We start from the raw sequence: 21,616 nt of genomic DNA on the forward strand, positions 1-21,616 counted from the left end.
AGCAGATGCTACTAGCACCAACTCTAATAAAAACAAAGTGGAGACTCCTGAGAGCCAAGCCAGGATCTAGAATAAGTGCAAAGATGATAGACCAGAATGGGTCTATGGGAGGGTTAAACTCATACTTTATTTAATGCCTGGCAAGGAAACAGCCAGCTATGAGACACTAGTCACTAAGATTCTTCAGAAGAATAAAGTGAAGCCCCTCCACATTCTTCAGGAGTTTCTCTCCATCAGGGGAGTAGCAAGGAGCAGTAGACTGGTTTCAGTCACTGCATTTGTGCTTTCTGCTCATCCTGTTCACAAGCTATACCTTATATCAGTGATACAGAGACTGAGTCTCAGGAGCTGCAAGTGGCTCTTTAATGTCTCTTGCAGCTTTTTGCACTACATGATATTAAAATAATGTGTGATTTAATTCTTACCCAATCAGGACGCTTTTACTATGTTATTAGCCAATTGTAGAATACGTGGTCAGTCATTTTGCTGTGAGAATATTATATACAGTAAATGAAACAATGAATTCACACTACTGTGGCTCTTCTAGGTAACGTTGATCACTAATTTGGCTCCTAAACCACTGAGGTCTAAGTATTACTGCCTCATACATACACAAGTAGGATAAAATCAATAGTGCAGCGCTCTACCATCACAGTATCAGTTGGGTCCACCAGGGTCTCAGCTCAGTCCTCCTTGGCCAGGACCTGGCCCCCATCAAGGTTCTTCATGGCCATGGATTGGGTTAGGAACTGGGGCTGGTAGTCTATTCCCAAGGCTTGGGCCTCAGCAGAGTTCTCCATGTTTGGGATCTCAGCATGGGTCTGGGCCTCTGTTTCCACAACCTGGGCCTCAGGGGAGTTCTTGGTGTCCTGGTACTCCATTCCCAGGGTCTGGACTTCAGCCAAGCTCTCCATGTCCGGTGTCTGAACACAGGCCTGGACCTCAGCTGAATTCTTTGTGTCTGGGGTCTGGGCTTGAGCTAAGTTCTTAACATCTGTGCCAAAGGTCTGAACCTGGGCCTCAGTTGAGTTCTCCATGTCCAATGTCTGAACATGGGCCCAGGACTTTGTTTCCTGGGCCTCAGGGGAGTTCTCCTTGTGTGGGCACTGGGCCTGGTACTTCAGTCCCAGGGTCTTGACCTTTAGTGGATTCTTCACATCCAGGATCCTTGTTTTTACAAGAGGTTTTTTATGACTGATGCCTCCATCCAGGCAGGGTACAGATGGGGTATTTCCCCTGTGTGGCAGTTTCTATGGTGCTTTGTCAGATTGGACTAGGTGCTGAAGCTTTTCCCACACTGGGGACAGGGGTAGAGTCTCTCCCCATTGTGAGTCCTGTGGTATGTGGTGAGATGTGATTTGTGAGGGAAGCTCTTTCCGCATTCCAGACAGAGGTAGGGTCTCTCCCCTGTGTGGCTTTGCTGGTGGATATGGAGATTGCAGAGCCAGCTGAAGCTCTTCCCACACTCAGGACAGAGGAAGGGCCTCTCTCCCATGAACATTTTCTGGTATCTAGTCAGGTGCGTGGGTTGACCGAAACTTTTTCCACACCCAGGACAGTGGTAAGGTCTCTCGCCAGTGTGGGTTCTCTGGTGTCTTATAAGGTGTGATGGGCAACTGAAGCTTTTATAGCAGGCAGGACATTAATAGAGGGTCTCCTTTCTGTGGACTCTCCCATGGGCTGTGAGCTCCTGCTTCAGCCTGAAGCTTTTCCCACAAGCTCTGTACTTACAGGATTTCCTTCACATGTGGTTGCTGTTCTCAGAGCTTTTCAGGTCCCTCTGCTCCTTGAGGTTTTCCGTACATGCATAAGAAGTACATGGTCTCTTGCTTTTCTCAGGTCTCTGCTGCACAAGGAGAGTGAGAGTCCTCCCAAAGGAAAGTGAAAGGGGATTTCAGGGTCTCTCGCTCATCCTCCATTGGCTTTCTTTTTTGACACTAACCTATGCTGCCTCCTGCAGACCACTCTGGGAAAAGCGCTCTGCTGAGTGCCTCAGTAACAGAATGCCAAGCACCAGATCTTCAGGATCCTCTACGGGATGCTCCTTCTCAGTTCTGCTCTGGATCCCATCACCTGCTGGATTGAAAGGGGAATCCAGACATTAGTCTAGTGCAGCCCCACCTCACTCCTCAAAGCAGGGCTTGCCCCTGGCACCTAGGAACTCCAGTAGATTTGACTCGATCTGCCATGCTCAGAAGATGAGATGTGAACCACAGATGGAGTGAGTGAACAGTGGGTAAGCATAGGAAAAAAGTGAATGGGAAAAGCATGGGCAGGGGAAGGTTTAAAAGGGGCAGAAGCAAAAGGAAACAATAAGAGGAAAGACCATATGATGGAGGGAAGAGAGAGGGTGTGTGTGGAGAGAAGAACAGATTAAGACAGGGAGTGAATATGTGGGGAGTTTGATATAGAAAAGTGGAAAGACACTAAGAAGAATTAAGCACAAAAAAAAGTGGTTTTAAATTAAAACCAAGAGAAAATACTGAAAGGAACATAAAAATGTTCTGAAATGCAGCAGCATTGTATATTTACCCATATAAGTTAAACAGTTCCTTGGAGACCATCTCTCAACCCTCTAGTGACGTGGGGGCCACAGAGCAAGAATTTTGACCCAGATCTGTCTCTGAACGTGAAAAGCTTAAGCAGCAGAGTTTGCTGGAAAGTCAACATGTATTCTGATCATGATATTGCACCTCAAGGGCAAGGAGAGCAGTTTGTCAAAGTCACTATTCCTGGCCCATGCCAGGCTGGAGAGGGTGAGGGTTTGTGTGTGCCTGTGTTTCCAGTGGGAAGGGAATAGAGACAAACTTCAAGTTGCTTATCTGGTGTGATTTTTCACAATACTTGGGAGATGAAATGCCATCACAGGGCTAAAGGAGTGTCCTAGAAGTATAAAGAAAAGAAGTACTTGTGGCACCTTAGAGACTAACAAATTTATTTGAGCATAAGCTTTTTGTGAGCTACAGCTCACTTCATTGGATGCATTCAGTGGAAAATACAGACTAAGACGGCTGCTACTCTGAATCCTAGGAGTATGGCTCCAGCACCCTCTGAGGCCACATGGTTTATGAAGTAGCTAATTCAAGAAGCCACATATACTCCCTCTGGTTATGCACACCAAATGCTGAAGCAAAAGGCTGGGAGAGAATGCTTCCTCGCTGTAGGGACAGTGCAGCAAGGGGGGCCTGCTTTGGAAAATCCAAATTCTGCTAAAACCAGCTCTATCCCTTATTACTATAATATTCCCAACCCCACACCTTGTAAAATTATGAGTCAGATCTCCAAGGAGTCAGGAGATTTTTTTTTTAAAAAAAAATCATGATTTTTAAGCCAGATTAATACTGCATTGTTTTTCTTTTGCCAAACAAACAACAATAAATTACACCTCTGGCTGTGGAGGGGAACTCCACTTATCCTGACCTAACCCCTGGGGAAGCTGCCATTCTATCCCTCTTTATTTCACTATCCAGTCTCCTTTCCCACATCTTTCCCTACCCCATCCAGTCCACTGTGCTCGTCACATTCTCCCTCCATATATTTCCTTCCTTTCACCTCAGTCTCCCACCCCTCAAATCTTCATTCTCCATGTTTTCCTGCACCTCACCCTCAAGTCACCCTCCTTGGTCCTGTAGAGTTTTCAAACTGTAGAATGCCAGGAGGATGGAAAGGGGGAGCCATCATCACTGAGGGCAGCCTCGCTTCAGTCCCACTTGTAACCCATGAGAGACAACGGCCATCGTTACTAAGGCTAGTCTCACTTCCATATCCAAATGCTGTAGGAAAGTGGCAGTCACCTTAAGGCAAGGCAGCTTTCAATTCAAAACATGGGAAAGGGGATGTCCACTGCCAGAAATCAATAAGGTTTGCTTGGAAGCCATGATTAACATCTGCCACGAGAATAGGCCGAATTGTCATAGCAGTACTGCACAAAAAACACAGGCAGCAGCAGCCGCCAGCTCCTGCTGATCAGAAAACAACAAAAAACCATGCTTCTCCACCAGGTTTCCATCCTGTATTGTTCCCTAACCTGAGATGTGCACTCCCATGCTCTATCCCCCAGGAGACCCTCCTCTGTTGTAGGTTGTCTCTAAAGCACAGCCCCATAACACAGCCAGTTCCCTTTCATTCTTCCATCCTACAATGATATCTCATTCATGATGAAAGTGGCAGCTGCCATGACAGCAAACAGAACTCACGATGGCTTTGTTCAAACCACAGCTTTTTAATTCACTCATTGATAGTTTCTGAGATGGCTTAATTTATTTCTCACCTGTGCCAACTTCTCTTGGTATTACCCTTTCTTTGGCATCCTGACAATCTAGGATGCAAGGCTCTTCCTCTTGTTCCATCTGAGAGTTCACATCAGGTTTTGGAGTCTCAAATCCTGCCCATGGGAAAACAGTCCAGGCAATACCATGGTTTGTTATGTATTTGTTGAGCATTTATTACAAATAAAGTATCATAGCTGTGAACCCAACCTGTTCTTTCATGGAGGCAGGGATTACAGAATCCCAACAGATGAGATTATGTCCACAGAAACCCACTGAGGAAGTAAAATGTGTATCTGAAGACTGAAGTTGTTTTGTTTCCCTGTTGGAGACTCAAGGATATCCACACATGGGGGACTAGGTAAGTCATGAGCAGTGCAAATGTTAATACCCTTACCGATTTCTCAAAGTCAAGCAGCTTCAGAGGCATTAGCCTCAGAGCTCCTGAGGATTAGTCCCAGGGAGGGTGGATGGGGCACTTCTATGATTGTACTCCACAGCTAAACCACAAGGATGGGGCTGAGGTGCGACTACAGATCACCTCCTCCGATTAAAAGGGCAATTCAGAGAAAAAAAAAATGGTTGCATGGCAGTGACTGTCTCTCTCACACAAAGTTTCTAGGGACCACAAGGACCGAGCCCTTAGAAATCCAAGAGAAGAACCGTGAGCCACAGTTCTTGGGAGACCACACAGCTTTTAAGTAATGAGGGGAAATTAATCTTTACCCAGAGAGAACAGTCTTCAAAGTCTCCTGCATGACATCCCTGTAGAGCTCCCTCTGCCTTTTGTCCAGACGACCCCACTCCTCCTTGGTGAAATACACAGCCACATCTTCCAGTGTCACTGGAATCTGAAACAGCTGTACCCCATTCAATATATGCATAGTCAGTGACAATCCTGCTGCTCAGTCACAGGCTGTACAGGCACAGGGTCAATCTAATTAGGGTTGTGGTTTGGTTCTTTGTGATGAAGTGGAAGAAGAGAAGAAAGGAAAAGAGGGGAGGGAGTGTGTGCATGGGGGATAAAAAGGGAGACAGGACAGGTTAGGGAAAAATGTGTTGGGAAAAGAGAATGAAGGAGACAGAAGTGGGGGAGGGTCAGGTTGAAGAATAAGGAGAGAGATGGAGATTTAGAAAAATTCATATGCAAAGAAGTCACCACATTAAGAGTCACTTGAAATAAAATTAAATGTGGGGGACAGACTATTTCTCTCTTTACCTTCTCCCTCGATAGCTTTTCTTCCTTCTCTTTGCTTTGGAAGTAGTATACTTTCTCCGCTCTCAGGTCAGCTCTTCATGGGCTCAAGCTTGGACCATCTCAGAGCTACATCCAGAATCAAGACCATTTTCAAAGTACCACTAGCATATTCCTCTTCAACCCACTATCACATTCCCTGACAGAAGATTAGGCTTCCCCTCCCCATGGCTATCATCTGATAGCACTCTGCCAGGGACTCAAGAACTGAAGGCTCAAGAAAGTAAATAAGCTGGCAATATTCTGTCATAGTCAGGACTCTTTCTAGACATGAGTATTCAACCAATACAAAATAAAATTAGTGGGTTCACCTCAGGTGATAACAGAATTGTTTAGAGTTCAAAAATACTTTATTTTACACATTCACTAACAATCTCTCCCTCACTCTCTCCATCATCTCACCTCTCTCCTCTTCCCTCCTCTGAATTAACATTCAGTGATCCTTACCTTTTGCCCACATTTCCCAATCTCCTGATGAATTAGGTGGAAATCCTCTACCAGGGCAATAACCTCCTCACATGTTTCTGGATGAAGTCTCTGGACCCATGTCTGGATTCCCTCAGGCAAGATGGTCAGGAATTGCTCAAGAACCAGCAGCTCGATGATCTGCTCCTTCGTATGGATCTCCGTCTGCAGCCACAGATGGGAAAGTTCACAGTCGGCTGTAAACCTCTTGGAGTCCTTCTACTTCCTGACAGCAGAACTGTCTAAAGTGTTTGTGGTGCTTCTCCATGCTGATGCTGTACTGTTGCAGGGTGGCTTCCTTCTCATTACGGGAGTCAACTGTCCCAGACAGGGATAGAGTGGGTGCATTTTCTGCTTGCTCTATTTCCGCTGCTGGTCGATGGCTGAATATGACTTGCTCCTCCATCTTTACTTCAGATTGCACCACTCAATTTGGCAGTGTCTGTAACTGAAGGCCCACAGATGCAGTTACTCACTGCTGCATGTCTGCTGTCTGTCTTTGTGAGGTTACTCCAGCTTGGGCCTATGCTCTAGTTGTCTCACTTCTAAATCTCACTTGTATGCTTGGTGAAAAACATTCATCCTTATCATCCCACAGTTACGATCAGCTCCACTGACCATTTCCTGCTGTGCATACCATTTGTGGTGGATTGATGATTTGTAGGCTTGCACATCACACTCTGGAGATGAACTATTTAAACAAATCTAGATGGCTTTACTGGTCCAAGTGAAATTCACTCGCAAGAGGTGCTTCCTGCAGGCTTCAGGGAGGAAAGAAACAAAACTGAGAAAAGGAATGATACATTCAGAATCAGAGCAGGTTTCAGAGTAGCAGCCTTGTTAGTCTGTATTCGCAAAAAGAAAAGGAGTACTTGTGGCACCTTAGAGACTTGGAGCTGTAGCTCATGAAAGCTTATGCTCAAATAAATTTGTTAGTCTCTAAGGTACCACAAATACTCCTTTTCTTTTTGAGAATCAGAGCAGGCTCTCTCACGCACCCAACTCCAGGGAACCACAGAGAAGAAAGAGCTAATCTGCCTCCAGTGATGGATTTCTGTTTCTTACTTTCAGACTGCAAGAGGTTCAGCTCCATCAGTCTCTCTTCTGGATCTCTCAAGACAGCACTGAAATGATAAAAAGCCGGAGGCCCATAGCCTTCATTTAAATAGCCAGAACTTCATTTCACTTACACCAGAGAAAATCAAGAGCAACTCTACCGCACTCAATGGAGTCGCATCTGCATAAAACAGATACAAGAGGATACAAGAGGAGAATCATGCACATAGCATATAGAGGCATGTAACTCACAACTTTAAATTTCTAAGCGGTCTGTCCACGCTGCTGCTGTGGACCCTCCACTTTGGAGATCAGTTTTAGTCCAAGCATCTGCTATTACAGGACAAGCCTCTTGCACACTCTGCTCTCTCATGAAAACTTCCCATTAAACATTTACATTGCGGTAACACCGAAAGGCCACAACTAGGTTGTGCCCATTGTGTTAGGAGTGGTACAAACATGCCATAAATGACAGTCCTTACCCCCAAAAGACATTTGCTCTTTTCTGATTGGTTGTTTTCTTTAATGAAAAGCAATTCAGAGGGCAAGTGTGTGTATAGAAAGAGAGCAGAGAAAGGAATTAAAGGAGCAGAGAAAATGGGATGGGGCGAGAGTTGGGAGGCAAACAGAAAACTGGTCTGAAGGTGGAAGAGAAAAAAGGGATCGGAGGGGACCTGCTGTACTTTAAGGGGAAAGCATAAGAGAGAGAACTACCTTAAGTCCTGTAATGGGTCCCACTTCCTATTCCTAAAGCTCCCAGCAGTTACTGCTTGCTAGCTCTCCCTCTCCTGGCTCCAACCGAGATGGCTGTAATGAGTCCCCCTAGCCCCCAAAAGTTAGGAGACAGATTTTTTTTTAAAAGAAGTCTCCTGATTCTTTAGCCTTCAGTGTATGTCTACTGCCCCACCAGTGGTGTGATCAGTTCAGCTTGAAGATTCAACCTTACAGTAAATGCACACACAAGAGTATAAGCCACTTCCCTGGCTGCTTAGAGGGGAACTCCACTAATCTTCCCCTTAGCTCTGGGATGGGACAGCTGCCATTCTTCCCACCCCAATCCCTCTCCTTCCTCCATCCACAACCTCTCAGCCCCTCTTTTCTATCTCCTTCCTCTACCTGTCCCCACCATTCTTCTCTTTCCTCCTTCTCTTTCCCCTTCTGCTGTCTCATATTTTTCCACCCTGTCCCCACATTCCCTTCCCTCAAAGTATCCTTCCCTACCCCCCAAGCTTCTTCTGTCCCCCACATTCTCCTGTCCTCCAGCATCCCCATGATTCCCCACAACACTTCAAGCTGATTGGCACACTGTCTCTCTGTGTGTCCCCTAGATGTTCACCAGCTTCTCAGTGAACTTCTCCGCCTCCTGACAGCACAGTGTCTGGCATCTTCAGGGAGGGTAGCCTTGCCTTTAGTCCCACTGCATACACTGTAAAGTGGCGGCCATCTGTACTAAGGGGAGCCCGGCATCAGTCCTGCTGAGAACAGGAGACAGTGGCCACCCTGTAAAAGGCCAAGACTTCAACCCTAGTTCATGAGAGGCTTTGAAGCAAAAACACCCATTTCCCACCCCACACAATTCCTTCTCTAAAAGAGATCTTTCTGAGAGGTATACTAGCTCACCGTCAGGCAAGAGGGGCAAAGGGGCGGGTGCCCTCCCTACCTCCACTCCCAAATCTCTGCATCCCCCTTGCAGGAGACCTCAGCATGAAGGAGAAGCAGCTGAAAAAAGACACCTGTGTAAAGTGCTTGCAATTCCATAGACAAGTCGAGAGATCCAGGCAGGACTTCCCTGCTCAAGGCTCAAGCTATTGCACCCAGGGCAGAAATCTCTTTCCCCCTCGCCCCCTGGACCTGGACTACCAACGTCAGGCTCCCCATTCGGTTTAGAAAAGTCCCTGACCCACAGCAGGCCCGCACTACGAGCTGCCCCTGAGCTGGCTCCCCCTGGCTTGTCTTCTCTTGCCTCTGCCAGCGGCGGTTCAGCCCTGGGTCCCCTTTCTGTGCTGGCTGGGACTGGGTGCTGGCAGGGATTTCTTGCCTCCCTGCTGCTCCATTCTGCAGCCCTCCTGCGACTCTCTTTGCTGTCTCCCCTTAGCCCAGGCTCACCTCGCTGGGCTGGCAGCACGTGGAACCAGGGGAATCTGGGGCCGATGCTTCTTTGGAAACGGATTCAATCATGCCGCTCTAATGCACTACTGCGGCAGTGGGCTACGTTACACGTGAGGAGGACGGAGCGTTGGGGACAGGAAGTTCCTTTTATATTAATTTCCCCCCTTGCCGTAGTTCCTGGTCGTCTCCACAAAGGCGTATGAGCTCTGTGATTTAACCCTGTCACTGCGCAGACATTAGCAGAAAGGTTGCAGCTGCAAGTCAGCTAGCGGAGAGACAGCATGTGCAGGTACTGAATGCGACCCTGTCCTCAGTGTAGGAGGGATGGCCGAGCAGGGATCTCAGAGCTGGGTTTTTTTGCCTCTATAAAGAAAGACCTTCCGTGTTTTCCTTCTACTGCATCTGCTTTTAATCCACTGCTCTCCGGCAGAGACAGTCATTTTATTAATTAAAGGTATGATTTCCTCAGATGCTGGCCCAGGGGGTAACTGATTGCCATATTTGGCATCAGGAAGGAATTTCCCCAGGTCAGATTGGCAAAGATCCTAGAGGGTTTTTTGCCTTCCTCTGTAGCAAGGGGCATGGGTCACTTGCTGGATTGAAGTAGTGTAAATAGTGGATTCTCTGTAACTTGAAGTCTTTAACAGAAGATTTGAGGACTTCACTAACTCAGCCAGAGGTTATGGTCCTGTGGCAGCAGGGGGTGGGTGAGGGTTTGTGGCCTGTAATATTCAGAAGGTCAGACTAGATGATCATGATGATCCCTTCTGGTCTTAAAGTACCTGAATCTGTAAACCAGCACAATGCAGAGAGGCTCGTATATTACCAGCTCTGGAAGACAATCTCTTGCAGTGGTCAGCCTCTCTCATATTTATATTCAAGTTGTTTTCAACAAAACAGGGTATTCCAGCATTACCCAAGATTTACACACCAGTCTGTGCCAGTTTTTTATCCTGTTTTGAAAATGGTATTCCAGAAGTCAGCAAAGCTTAGAGACACCTGTATCTTGGTACAGTCTGCGTGTTGGTCAAGAATCAACAAAATCATTTTTCTTATCTTGTCTTTTTGGCATGTCTCTGTTCCTGGCACAGAAATTAGAACATTTCATATTTTCCCTTGATTAAAAAGCTGAACATAAGTAAAAAGCATCCTGGGAAGAGTTTAACATGAATACAATTCATAGATATACAGAAGTATACCAGATGTTATATATAATATTAATATTGTTTATTATATTGGCTGACACTATATTACCACAGTGTGCAGGAGCAGAGAAACTGCCTCCTAGCACAGCAAGGTTACAGAAAACCTGTGGGTTCAGCTAGCCCCACCCTGCTATACCAGCAGTCAATGCCAGGCCTGGAGGCGGGAGAAAAGAAGGGAGCCTGGCTCAGTTGGGGACTGACTGGTGAGGAGGCAGGAGCTCTCTGTTTGCCTACCTGAAGGTAGGGATCTGCAACCTGCCAGCCAGCGCAGCCACTGGAGGCAAGTAAGCCTTCCCCTGCCAAGGGGCGTCTGCAGATAAGCCCCAACTGTGGGATAACTGGACTACCAGGGGCTAAGCCCCAAACTAAAGAGACTTTAGTAGGATGTACCAGTGAGGGAACCGCCACACCCCCCGGCCAGGAGGGAGACCCACCTCCACTGTTAGGGCCCTGGGCTGGGACCTGGTGGAGAGGGAGGGCCCCGGCCCCCCTACTGGCCAGTGATCTAGTCACTATGCTGCCTGGCCCTCGAAGGCTCTATCACACCTACAGACCTTATACACTTTCTTCATACATATTTTGCAAGACACAGAGGTGCCTTGTACCAACTTGACTCTTCACAGATTCATAAATTCCAAGGCCAAAAGAGATCATTGTGACCTCCTGTATTACACAGGCCATAGAACTTCCCCAAAATAATTCCTCGATCATATCTTTTAGGAAGACATCGAATCTTGATTTAAAAATTGTCAGCAATGGATAATCCACCAATTGTAAATTGTTCCAATGGTTAATTACTCTCACTGTTAAAACTTTAAACCTTATTTCCAATCTGAATTTGTCTAGATTCAACTTCCAGGTTTTGGATTGTATTATACCTTTGTCTGCTAGATTGAAGAACCCATTATTAAATATTTGTTTCTCCTGTAGGTCCTTAAAGACTGTAAACAAGTCACCTGTTAACCTTTTCTTTGTTAAGCTAAATATATTGAGCTCTTTGAGTCCCACCATAAGGCATGTTTTCTAATACTCTAACCAGTTGCTCTTCTCTGAACCATCTCCAATTTATCAACATCCTTCTTGAATTGTAGACACCAGAAGTGGACACAGTATTCCAGCAGAGGTCACACCCGTGCAAAATACAGAGGTAAAATAAGCTTTCTGCTCCTATATATTGGAAACAATTTTTTATTTCAGAAGGCTGAGAAAGCTATTGGGGAGAGGCTGTTTTAGATTTGATTTTGACAAATAGGGAGGAACTGGTTGAGAATTTGAAAGTGGAAGGCAGCTTGGGTGAAAGTGATCATGAAATGGTAGAGTTCATGAGTCTAAGGAATGGTAGGAGGGAAAACAGCACAGTAAACATAATGGATTTCAAGAAGGCAGATTTAGCAAACTCAGAGAGTCGATAGGTAAGATCCCATGGGAAGCAAGTCTAAGGGGAAAAACAGTTCAAAAGAGTTGGCAGTTTTTCAAGGCGACATCATTAAGGGCACAAGAGCAAACTATCCTACTGCGTAGGAAAGATAGGTAGTATGGCAAGAGACCACCCTGGCTTAACCAGGAGATTTTCAATGATCTGAAACTCAAAAAAGAGTCCTACAAAAAGTGGAAACTAGGTCACATTATAAAGGATAAATATAAACCAACACAAGCATGGAGGGACAAAATTAGAAGGGCCAAGGCACAAAAATGAGATTAAACTAGCTAGGGACATAAAGGGTAACAAGAAAACAGTCTACCAACCCATTAGAAGCAAGAGGAAGACCAAAGACAGGGTAGGCCTGTTACTCAATGAGTGGGGGAAAAACAATAACAGAAAATGTGGAAATGGCAGACATGCTAACTGACTTTTTTTGTATCAGTTTTCACCAAGAAGTTTAGTAGTGATTGAATGTCTAACAGAGCGAACCCCAGTGAAAATGAGAGAGGATCTGAGGCAATGTTCCCTCTAATTTTTGACGGGCTGTGTACACAAAAAATTTCTTCTGTGCAAATTTTTGTGTGCACAGTGTTTCGCCGTGTCCGCGGGGTTTAGGATCTGTGTGCGCGTGCACATGTGCACAGCTTAGAGGGAACAGTGATCTGAGGTTAAAATAGGGAAGAATGGGGGGAGGGATCTGGGGCAAATATTGGGGATTGGTCCTGCTTTGAGCAGCGGGTTGGACTAGATGACCTCCTGAGGTCCCTTCCAACCCTGATATTCTATGATTCTATAAGAACAAGTTAAAAATTATTTAGACAAGTTAGTTGTCTTCAAGTTGCTAGGGCCTGATTAAATACATCTTAGAATACTGAGGGAGCTGACAGAGGAGATATCTGAGCCATTAGTGATTATCTTTGAAAACTCATGGAAGACAGGAGAGGTTCTGGACGACTGGAAAAGGCCAAATGTAATGCCAATCTATAAAAAGGGGAATAAGGACTACCTGGGGAATTACAGACCAGTCAGTTTAAATACACAACAGCTTCAGTACCCGGAAAGATAATGGAGCAAATAATCAAGCAATCGATTTACAAACACACCTAGAAGATAATAAAGTGATGAGTAACAATCAGGATGGATTTGCAAAGAACAAATCATGTCAAACCAACCTAATAGCTTTCTTTGACAGGGGAACAAGCCTTGTGGATAGGAATGAAATGGTATATGTGGTATATCTTGACTTTAAAACCCACTTCGTCAGATGCATGGAGTGAAAAATACAGTAAGCAGCATATATATTACAATGAAAAGATGGGAGTTGCCTTACCGAGTGTGTGTTGGGGGGCAGGGTCACTATTTACTACTTCCCCCCAATTTGCGTGTCATCTATAAACTTTGAGTGATGGTTTTGTTTTCTTCCAGGTGAAAGAACCTGGTGTACTGCTTTCGTAAGACTCCATCTTATTCCCTTGACGGATTCTTCCAAACTTTGCACATATAGTGGTAGACAGGATAGGGATTGTACTTCAACCACTTGGACTGAAATTTTGTAGGCCAGGTATCTGCCTCAAGTTAATTTTTTTTTTTAAAGTTTCAGCTAAATTAGTTCAGCCATTTGTAACAGATATTTGTAACAGTTTAGCTACCAGTACATTTCCACAGCAAAGTTTAGCACAAATATAAAGAATTCTGAGTGTACACTTCATGGATGTAAAACATTCTATATAATATACCTTATTTGCTATTAGCTACTTTTTTATCTTAATAGCACAAAACACTGTATTCAATCACACTGTAGTTACATCAGTAAATCAATGTACACGTTTTGGTTAATGCATCTGTTTGCAAGAACCAGTTTCATGGTTGTTAGTAGAAATCCATTCCTTATGTGGTGATACTACCATTGCAACATCCATAGTATAGTTTCACAAACAGTGTTTTTCGACTTCACTTATGGCTGAGTCATAAAGTACTGTGGGACTTTGGTTCATTTTGGGCAACTCAGTAAAGCATCAAGTCAACACAGATGGTTTTAGCAGTGCGACATGGCCAGTGGTGTTGATTCTAAGGTACAAGACCAAAATCTTAGAAATATTTTGCCAGTTACACTAGTGAGATACAGAAGTGAGAAGGCTAGAGCATAGGACTGAGCTGGATTAAGGCAATCCCCTGGAAAGGATTATGACTTCAAAACAGGGTGTGCCTGCACCTCTGTGCTTCCAGTTACATCTAAATTAAAGGTGGAGAAGCAGCATACATTGAACCCTGAAATGGGTGGAATTGGAAAAAGCATTAAAAGCCCCTCCTGTATGCCAATCTGGGGCAATTGTCTATATTAACATACAAGAAGACATCCACTATAGTAAAGCATTGGCATGGAGATGCACTGCCAGCACTTCAAGCAATTTTGTTATCGGGAGTCGGAAGGATCCTCAGAAGTTTACAGTCAACTCTGTGAACTTTCCCATCCATGGCTGCAGCCAGAGATCCACACAAAGGAGCAGATCACAGTGCTGCTGGTTCTTGAGCAGTTCCTGACCATTCTGCCTGAGGGAATCCAGACTTAGGTCTGGAAATCTCATCCCCAGACTGGTGATGAGGTTCTGGCCGTGGTAGAAGATTTCCAGTTAATTCATGAAGGAGATAAGAGACTTGGGCAACAGGTAAGGAAAATTCCTCCCGTTAATTCCAAGGAGGAATGAGGGTAAAGAAGTGAGACAAGAGAAGGAGAGCGACATAGTGAGGGAGAGGAAAGCCATGTATGTGAATAATGAAGAAATAAGGGTATAATGCCCATTGTTTGTCCGCAAACAAATTCTCTGCATTCTAGGATGTTCCCTGTAGTTTACTGTTCAGAAAGAGCCTAATGAATGAGTGCAGCTGCATAGCCATGAATTATTGGGGTACGAAAGCTAGCCATCTGAACTATATTAGTACTGACTTTGGTCTTCTTGAGAAGGAAGTCTAGTCTTTAGTGATTCGTGTAGGATCTGGTAATGGGGTACATGTTACCAGTATAGCAGAACCCTGTTTATCCAAGCCTCCATTATCTGGCTCTCCATATTAACCAACCAGCCAGGACACACACAGGAATATGGGAAATTGATGTCACCTCCATGGCAACACTACTGTAATCATCGCATCTTTTCAGCCTTGTAAAATGACCATGACTAGCAAGTGAAAAAGTGTAGTACTGTCGTTGGCTGCTAAAATAGAGATGATTAATAAAATAAAAAGGAGAGTCCCTGGCAAAAATAGCCCATAACATTGGAAAAAGCACAATATTGGACATCAAACACAATACCGAGCAAATTCTTAAATACAGAACGAATAACTCTGCATCCTGGAAGAACAGGAAGCAATTGAAGGACGCTGGTCTGGATGAAGCCCTTTATTGGTGGTTTATACAGGCGGGAGAGTAAGGCATTCCTATTTGTGGTCCTTTACTATTTGAGAAGGCTAAGAGCTTTCATCAAACTTTATGAGGGGATGCATGTTTCTCTGATAGTCAGGGATGGCTCAGTCAGTTTAAAAAGCATCATGACATCCGACAAATGATTATCATTTTTATAAAATTGTACTGTTCGTGATGTCATGTATAAGCCAACTACATAGAGATGGTGCCATTAAACAGACTTTGTACATGGTCTGTATAATGTTCAGGGTTAAAGAGCAAAGCGTGTAAAAATGATCAGTACAACTTGTTAAAAACTCACGTTGGTTTTCCTGTTAATAAATGTACAAAACATTGTTTTCAAGAATCTAAAGCGTTGTATATACTGTTAAGGCGATAAGAAGGGAGCTGTCTTTTAGTGCTTTTCTAGGAGGGGTCAGCTAGCTTAAAAGCAATGTCGCACCTTAAAATAACCGATAGAAAGCTCTTTGCCCATTCTCATGACTGTCTGAATTTTTGATTATCCAATCTGGCCCCAGTCCCAATTAGATTGGATAAATGGGGTTCTGCTGTACTTGGTAGTCCTGTATTGATTGCTGGGAGCCATATGTGATCCTAAGAGAGCCCAGTGCTGATCACATAAACATCTGGACTGTGAACTGGACAAGGAGAATTCCCCAAAGCACAGAAAAGGAGGAAAAAATACCAGTGTGGGTTAGGGAAGAGAAAGAGACTGACCTCCACAATTCAGTGTAGGCAGAGCTTGTAGCAGTGCCTATAGTTAAGTTTGCCCAATGCGTTCCATTAGAAGATTCTCTTTTCAGTTGCTCATGAGCTTCACATACTTCAACCACTTGGACTGACATTTTCCATGGCAGGTGTCTGCCTCACACTAATTTTGTTTTTGGAAAGTCTCAGCTAAAATAGTTCCACCATTTCTAAGAATGAGAAGAGAAAAATATGTTTTGTCCATGTTAAGAAATGCTCACAGCTGCTTTGCTGAGACGCTCTAGCAGCTCCAGGCATTCGCACAGGGACTTGAAGTCAATGGGAGCTGCGCTTTGAGCATATAAAGTGCTATATAATCCTAAATACTCTGAAAAATCAGGTCCTAACTATCTCAAATTGGCCACCCAAAATTAATAGACACTTTTGACACTTTTGGGTTTTAATCTCTCTGTTCCTCAACTTGCCATCTGTAAAATGGGGAGAATAATAGAGGTGTGAGGTAACAGAGGTGTGAAGATAAATTCCTTGATGGCTGGGAGCAACTCAGATATTATAGTGATGAGCACTACAAAAACAACCATGAGGAAATGAACAATTCAGTATTTAGTGCAAGGTTTGAATGGTGTGTGGTAAATAAGGTGGGGAGCCACACATTGAATGATGAGTATAAAAAGAAATATTAAAGAGCTACCCGTTCCATGAGCACCATCCATCCATCCTGTGCACTGAACGAGGCTGGGGTCCTCTGGAAAAATCGTACAGATCAAGTAATTAAAACTGTATCATAATGCACGAAGGTTGCACAGGCAGCCTTAACACTGACAATTCCTAACTTTGGGGTGCTTGACTTTGCCACCTTAACATTCTTTTAATGTAGGCTTTTGTTTTTGTTGTTGTATGTAATTGTATTTAATATGACCCTTGAACTAGTGAATTTTCTAGTAAATATTTGTCTCTCTCCCCATAACCAATCCCGTCCCTTTTCTTTATTTCTTCCCCACCACTACTTTATCTACCCTGCTCCCCCTTCCTTTTCTCCTTCCACCTCACTACATAAAACAGGTCCCCAATCCTGTACTAGTAGAGCCCCTGACTCTGGATCCTGTCAGCAGTGTTGGGCGCATTATGCCACCCTCAATTTGCTGCTTGTCTTCCTACCCTCATTACTCAGCACTGAGTAGTGGGCTTGTCACTGGATGTAGGGTCACTTATTATTTCAGGTGCTGGTGACATTCAGTGATGTGTCTGTGTAGTTCAGACAGGAGGCATGGGGTCATTTGGATGAAAAGTAGCTTTACAGGGATGTCATGAGGGAGAATTATGGGACTGTGATCTCTCTGAGTAAAGATTTATTTTCTCTCATTCCATGGAAGCTGCGTGGTCTCCTGGTGCCAGGTCTGCTCTTGCTCTTGGTTCTTCTCTCATGTCCTAGGCCTGGTCTGCACACACAGTGTGCACTAGTTAAACTAAAAACTTCAAAATTTTTAAATTGCCAATTTACTGAATTAAGCTATATTAACACTGAAAAAATTTACAGCTGTGTGAAGAGGTTTGCACTGGTTTAACTAAATCAGTTTAAAAACTGATTTTAGATAATCAGGTGGTAGGTCTGTGTAGAGACAAGCCCTTACACCCCACCTGTCAAACTTTCCAAACCCTACCTGTTAACTTCTGTTCAGACCCCTCTTAGCGCTGCCCTAGGACCAATCAGCATTAAGGGGTGTGACATATGTCCTGCCAGTGAGCATGTACTGTGGGGCACAGTTGGGCCTTCCAATTGTAGATACTCCTCCCCTGGACCAATCATCTCTGAGATGGGTCTGAAAATCACACCTCTCTATGTCTCCCAAGACCCTGCCAACCCCGCCCCACCCACCCCCACCCGAGGCACATATCACATGTGTTTATTGTATTACTAGGGGTGAGCCAGCCCCCATGATCCCTTCTGTAGCCTGCCCATGCTCATCTCTACCAGTCTGTCTCAATCTAGGCCCTGCGTAGGCCCAGTTGAGAGTATGAACCAATCGGTGGGACCTTGTGGGTGGTGGGACCTCCAAGATGCACACAAACTAGAGGTGGTTTCTAGGCTGGAAATCTGGCCTCTAGTGCTTAGCCATTCGTTGTTTGGGAGCATTACCCTAGGAGACCTCAAATCCTCAAGGTATGAAAAAGGCCATCTTGTTTCAACAGTACATTTTCAGAAATTGTGGAACATGGACTCCTTCACCACTCCATGAGAGTTACAGAATTTGTTTAGCTCTGAGTATGCTCAGGCATTGCAAATAAAGCACTATGCCAATGACATTTCTGAGGAGGAGGTGAAGCCCTCAGGCCCAACCACTGCTGGAGATTCCAGAACATGACCAGGAGACCTGAGTGATCGTGAGGCTGTCTGATGAGTGTGCTGCCAGCCCATTGCTTGAACCCATAGAGGGGAGGCCTCATCTGAGGCTGGGGAATCTCCCTCAAACAATCTGAACTGCAGAGCCATGTCACAGGTGAATAGGGTATAAAATACTGAGGAGGCTGGGAGTATTGGTGGGTAGGAACCGACCAGGGCTTTGTATATTTAAGCGGGAGTTTACCGGTGTTTGTTTTCCAAAAATTTCTTAATAGCTGGACAATGCCCAGAGAACCTGGACAGCATTAGATCAGAGGACACAGATGAAACAGCTCCAAGTTAGTTTTGCTCATCCCTGAGACAAGGTGTTCAAGAGGATGCCGAGAGTGAAGATGAGGATGGCTATATGGCTTTAAGTAGGGCAACTGGCATAGAGCTATCTGAGGCCAGGTCTACACTTAAGAGTCAGGTTGAACTAGCTATGTCAGTGTGAAAAAGTCACACCCCTGATCAATGTCGTTAAGCCGACCTAACCCCCGCTGTAGATGCTGTGAGGTCGAGAGAGGAATAAAGTGCTATAGTAATAAAATGTATTATCCCTGTTGGATAATGAAAGGGCTAGTGAACTGTACAAAATGTGTCTGGGGTAAGTGGTCACCCTGACAAAAACCACAGTCTGGCATGTTTGAGTGGACCCTGGACAAAACTAAGTGAGAGTGTCTTCTGATGTGAGTGTCTGCCTGGTGGAAACGACTCAGCTTAGGGTCCTATATGCCACTAATTTCCTCTGAAGACTTTGCAAGGACAGGGTTCAGAGGAAGCTTTCATGCACAAGAGGTGGCTTTGAGGTGGGTGATGGTGCAGAGATGGCTGTTGCTAGAGCCACAGAGGGCAACACTGTAGCTGAAGAACCCCAACGTAGGCCCCACTACCCAGCAATCTAAGCTATCGCCACCACCCCTGTGTCGTGTGGTAAAGTGCCAGAGCAGACCAGGCTGCTCCTTCCCTTTGTGGCTAGAGATGGAGCTGCACAAACTCTGGACCCCACCAATCTCAAACAACAAAGAGTGTGTGTGGGGGGGGAGTGCAGTGAAGAAGAGGGAAGTGGCTATTGCAGGAATACTTTGCCTTACTGGACACTCACACCAGGAGAGGAGGACTCTGTTGAAGACTGTTGTAAGACACTCTGGAGGCAGGGGGAGTCTTATTTTATTTATATATATGTACACAAATGTTAATTAATTATTACTGGCTTTTCCAAGTTTATTCTGTTCCCTTTTCCCCACTGGTGGCTTGCCCATAGGCTGGAGATTCTGGGGCTAAGGTTGCCTTAATTTTACAAGCTGAAAGGAATTAGCCCCACCTGAGAGGAATCAGGTAATTCAAATACAAAAGGCAGCAGGATGGTGCAGGGGTGGATGGCTGAGAGAAGTAATGGGGACTACAAGAGGCAGGAGGCCTAAGTTAGGGACCTCCAGAAAACAGGAGAGTGTGTGGAGCTGATGAAAGACTTTGTGTTTGTTTTGGGACTTCTGAGATCTGTTTTTGACAAACTCTGTTGCCAGTCTGGTGAAGTGTGAATTAAAAGACTTTTGGGGGTAAGAAGGTAACCAGAGACTGAGTGACTTTTTAAAGGGTCCCCAGTGAAGCAGAAATAGAGGTGGGTGGTGATCATGGCACTGCATCCCAATAAATCTTTTCTGTTTTGTTTTGTGCAATGAACTCAGGGCTTTCAAGGAGCAAGCAGTGCCTGTCAAAAGCACATAGTAGGGTATTCAGTTTTCCTACGTTTCTGGGGGGGTAGGTCTGAAACTGATATTTAAGTTTTAAAAGGGAACTCATAGTAATTAAACCCATCTCTTTTAATTGCCAGCAACACCTGGCAAAAGGGTTAAATAGGAATGTACCCATTCCACTAGTGAACAAACACTTGCCAGGCAAAAGGTATATGGCAGTCAATTCTTAAAACAAATTTTACTAACCACACACAAACTAAACAGTTGCAGCTAGCAAAGTATCTTGGGTGATTCTGAGTGCATTTTCAACAAGCAGTGCTCCTTAAGGATTGGCTGTGAGGGGGGTGCTCTATGGGGGAATTACAAAACAACCTCTCCGATTTTCTTAACAAACTAGTTAATTTAGTATTCTCTGGCTGTAAATTATGGCAATTTACACCTGCTGAGGATTTACCCCTGAGCTTCCCTCACTTTGCCATGCTGTCAAATTTCAGACACATGCAAACCAACTACAACTGTCTCTCTTTCCCACAGTGTTCCTGATGCCTTTGGCACATGCTGCCTTATAGCCTCGAGTCCTAGGGAAGGAAGTTGTGTGTAAAACTTCTCAGCTCCTCGGTTCACACATAACAGTGAGTTGACAGAGGTGTCTAATTCTTAATTGAATATTAATGAGGGGAAAAATATCCAACAGTCTTCAGAGACTCAAACTATTTTTTATGATCATGGAGGGTTGGATTTAGGGGCAGGTGACCCAGGTGACCACCTGGGTTGCTGGGCTTGGGGAGGCACCAGGCTCTGGGTGCTGTCCTTGTTGTTAGTGACAAAAGGGAAAATAGAATGTTTGAAATAAAATGTTTCAGGTATTCCGTATGTGGATTCATTTTTCACTAATCTCCTAGAATGTTCTGGACCTTTGTAGAATCTTGTGGAACCTTCCAGACTTTCTGAGAACTACATTTTCCTTGAACCTTCTAGAACAGTGGTGGGCAACCTGCCACCCGTGGGCCACAGGCAGCCCATCAGGGTAATATGATTGCGGGCCGTGAAACATTTTGCTGACGTTGACCATCCACAGGCACCACCCCTGACAGCTCCCAGTGGCTGTGCTTCTCTGTTCCCGGCCAATGGGAGCTGTGGGAAGCTGTGCCTGCAGGCAAAGGGGCCGCAGGGATGTGCTGGTCGCCACTTCCCACAGCTCCCATTGGCCAGGAACAGAGAAGCGCAGCCACTGGGAGCTGTGGGGGGCGGTGCCTGTGGACGGTCAACATCAGCAAAATGTCTTGCGGCCCACAATCAGATTACCCTGATGGGCTGCATGCGGCCCACGAGCTACAGGTTGCCCACCACTGTCCTAGAATGTTGTCAGCCATGCCCTCCTGGGTATATAAGGGACGGGGCATCACCAGTTAGGCAGTAAGATAGAACGAAGTGAGAGCACAGCTACAATGTTGTGAACCTTGTTTTATTGTTTAATTGTGAAAGTATACTTGTGTTTTAAGACTTGCAGAGTATAAGTAGCGACTAATAAAGGACATTTATATATGGCACAGATAAATACAGATTTATGGATCCTGGAGTGCAAATTTATCATCTTATATGACAGGGATAAATGACGCATGCAAATCATGC

General features: G+C 44.9%; 1 long non-coding RNA gene and 1 other non-coding gene across 12 annotated transcripts in view; one reads left to right on the forward strand and one right to left on the reverse strand.

Annotated features, from left to right (window-relative positions):
• Positions 1-21: 21 nt before the first annotated feature.
• Positions 22-9,338, reverse strand: LOC114018785. 3 transcript variants are annotated; one of them, XR_006286329.1, is made up of 5 exons: positions 9,151-9,338; positions 7,054-7,112; positions 5,971-6,749; positions 4,271-4,384; positions 22-2,076 (listed from the first exon to the last, which is right to left on the reverse strand). It is a non-coding gene; the product is annotated as an uncharacterized LOC114018785 (transcript). The 3 variants fall into 3 exon arrangements; XR_006286316.1 differs by lacking the exons at positions 22-2,076; positions 4,271-4,384 and adding an exon at positions 4,391-5,592; XR_006286313.1 differs by lacking the exon at positions 7,054-7,112 and having other exon boundaries at positions 4,271-6,749; positions 9,151-9,270.
• Positions 9,308-21,616, forward strand: part of LOC114018782 — an 84,019-nt gene continuing 71,710 nt past the window's right edge. For 5 of the 9 annotated variants that reach the window (XR_006286256.1, XR_006286262.1, XR_005227585.2 and 2 more), the window contains exons 1-4: positions 9,308-9,442; positions 11,450-11,505; positions 13,207-14,447; positions 20,519-20,616. This is a non-coding gene — a long non-coding RNA (uncharacterized LOC114018782). The other 4 variants (XR_006286270.1, XR_006286283.1, XR_006286300.1 and 1 more) reach the window with 4 other exon arrangements.

Source organism: Chelonia mydas, chromosome 1, assembly GCF_015237465.2.
Source record: "Chelonia mydas isolate rCheMyd1 chromosome 1, rCheMyd1.pri.v2, whole genome shotgun sequence".
Lineage (NCBI taxonomy): Eukaryota > Metazoa > Chordata > Testudines > Cheloniidae > Chelonia > Chelonia mydas.